Below are 3,238 nucleotides of genomic sequence, written 5' to 3' on the forward strand. Positions count from 1 at the left end.
TTTCTGCCTGACTTGAGATCCGGGTGTCCAGCTGTGACAGCCATGGTCATCTGGGCCACCAAGTTTCCCCATATCACCTCTGCTAACAGCCAACCCACTCCCTCACACTGAGCCTGCAATCAAGCATCTTTCTGGAGCTGAGCAAAGGAAAATCTTCACTTGGTATGGGCTTCCCTTTCCTTCTCTCCCACCGTGGGCCTTGAGATGGACCTTCCCAGATTTCCATCTGTGGAGTGGTTGGGGGATGACCCCCTTTGCCACTCTGTCCAGGACAGAGAGGGTAGATGAGTTTCTGGCTTTGAACAGCTCTGGGGACACTCAGGGATTCCCACCCAAGGCAGGCCCAAGCACTAACTTCCCAGGACATGCAAACACAGGCTCTTCCAGTGGAGAAAGGACCTTCTCTTGCTGCCTACGGCCTTCCAATAGGCCACTAGCGGCCCCCTGAGAGAGCGCAGGGGAGGCCTATTGGCGGGCTACAGCTCTGGGGCCATGGGCAGTCTGGAGGCCCCAGCAGCAGCCCAGTAATCCCCCATGATGGCAGCCTGGCCAGGCTCCCAGCATGCAGCAGGTCGCAGAGCGTCCGGCTCACATTGGTAGTGGGGTCCAAGGTCCCGGGTGGGCTGCCCACACTTGTGTTGGGCAGCTCAGCCAGGCCAGCTCTGCCAAAGTTCTCGACAGAGACAAGCGGGGTATGGAGGCAGGTATGCAGCGGCCTGCGTTCCAGGCTCTGTGGGTCCTTTCCTCCTTTTTGGCAGGAGGGAACACGGGCGTGGGCAGAGGGATGTGAAACACTCTTACGCTGGGAAGAACACTGGGTGTAGGGACCCCTGGGCAGCTCAGTCTGTTGAGCATCTGCCTTCGGCTCAGTTCATGATCCTGGGCTCCTGGGAGTGAGTCCGGTGTTGGGCTCCCTGCTCTGTGCATGGAGCCTGCTTCTTCCTCTGCCTGCCACTCCCCCTGCTTCTGCACGTGCTCACTCTCTTTCTCTTTCTCTCGCTGACCAATAAATGAGTAAGTTCTTTAGGGGGAAAAATAAAGAACACTGGATAGAGAGGAAGGACTGCATGAGCCACAGATGACTGCCTGGGCAGGCATGGCGAAGGGGCCTTTCACCCTTGTTGTCAGAACCAGACTTTGTTTGTCCGCTTATTTTAATTCCAGGTAGTTAACATACCATGTACTATTCGTTTCAGGTGTACAATACACTGATTCAACACTTCCACACGTCACCCAGCGCTCACCACTTGTGCCATCCTTCATCCCCATCAACTATGTCACCCATCCCCCGCCACCTCCCCTCTGGCAACCATCAATTTAGGCCCTGTAGTTAAGAGTCTGTTTCTTGGTCTGCCTCTTTTTTTCTTTGAGAAACACACTTTATTTGAATCTCTTTTATGTGCCAGACACACAGGACTTCCTTTCATCTTCACAATGCCTCTCCAGGTGAGGTATTATTCCTCCCACTCTACAGGCATGGAAACCGAGGCCCAGAGAGGTGAAGCGACTTGCCCAAGCTCAAACAGCAGCAAAGTGGTAGAGCCGGTGTTTAAATCCAGGCCTACCTGAATCTGGAGCTCATGGGCTATCCTCTGTGCACAGCAGCCTCCAGTTACAGACTAGAGGAGAAGGAAGAGGAGGAAGTGTGGTGAGGGCATGTGTTCTTCTCTTTTTAAAGATTTTATTTATTTATTTCAGAGAGAGAGAGAGAGAACATGAGTAGGTGGACAGGCTGAGGGAAAAGCAGCCTCCCCGCTGAGCAGGGAACCAGATGCGGGACTCCATCCCAGGACCCTGGCTGGGACCATGACCTGAGCCAAAGGCAGGCTCTTACCCGACTGAGCCACACAGGTGCCCTGAGCCCATGGCTTCTTAACTAGAGTGGCTGAGTCTGACTGGCAAATTTAGTGCTTGTCATCCCACAGGGTGAAGGCTGCGTGGGAGTGCCCAAACCCAGACATCTAACACAGCCCTAAAAGCCTGGATCAGAGAAGGCCTGAAGTGTCCCCCCACCACCCCGCCGCCGCCCCCTGGAGTGTCTGTGCTTCTCTTCTGCAATATGTGGACTCCTTCCTATCAGTGACAGCACAGGTGGTGGCAGTCTGAGCTCTCTGAGCCTCGCCTTCCTCCCTAGCCTATGGGCCTGTCATGCAAATTAATGGAAAGAACTCCTGGGAAGGAGCTGGGATTCCAGAAGCCCCGGGGACATGGAAGAAGCCATCTGAGAATGAATGCCTCACCTGTGTACACCATGTTAGAGTTTACAGAAGCAGAGTCTTCTTTATTCTCAGGGCCTCTTTCATTCTGTCTCATAAGCCACATGCTGGTGATGGTGCATTGAGGGTGGCAGTGGGGATGACAGCTGGGGTGATACACTTGAAAAGAAACATGTATCCGACTGGAACGTGGCTGCACCCTTTGCTCCGGCAACTTAGCATTAAGAATTAGACAAGTACTTGAAGGATGTTGATTACCTTCTTATACTAGCCAAAAAATGGGAAACAACCTAATAGTCCAACTCTAGGGGATCAGTTAGACAATTGATGGTTCTAGCATGTAGAGGACACACAAGGGAATCAGAGTACGCTTCTGGTTAAGGCGGTCACAGATCCCTCTATACCAAACCTGGAGTACCCAATGATCAATAAATACAGTGTCGAAAGAGAAGACCCCCTCCCACCCCAAGGCAGTCTGGCTCAAAAGCTGAGGTACCCAATGTGCACAGAAGTGTGCAGCCGTGAGCACCGCTGTAGCCCACCAGCCCCCAGGTCAGAGCATGGATCTGGAGTGGGGGGCAGAACTCAGCTCCTGGGGTACAGCAATCACCCTACCATGGGCTGGGAGGCTACCAGCCAGGCTTACAGTGGCGGCCAGAAGAAGGATCTCCCAGTAAGAGCTGGAAGTACCAGCAGCTGCTGGCAGTTCTGCCTACAGAGCCTGTGGGAGGCTAGCAGGGGCCGAATGGAGCCCCATGACCAGAAGTGAACTGGGTCATGAGGACTCCAGGTTGGATCAGGAGAACCCTGACATGCCCTGGGGCAGAGCTCTGAGCTGCCATTCTTAGACCTGATTCTGGAATGGGGGGTCTGGTGGACCAGTGGAGGTGACCACAAAACCACTAGACAGTGAAGGAGGGGGTAGCACTGAGGGAGGGAGAGAGAGAGAAAGAGACAGATACTAAAACGTAAACACAAACAAGACCGCACCAACTCTCCCTCACCAAATCAGCCTGCAACCC

The sequence above is a fragment of the Lontra canadensis genome, unplaced genomic scaffold, assembly GCF_010015895.1.
Source record: "Lontra canadensis isolate GAN:19392208 unplaced genomic scaffold, GSC_riverotter_1.0 scaffold166, whole genome shotgun sequence".
Classification (NCBI taxonomy): domain Eukaryota; kingdom Metazoa; phylum Chordata; class Mammalia; order Carnivora; family Mustelidae; genus Lontra; species Lontra canadensis.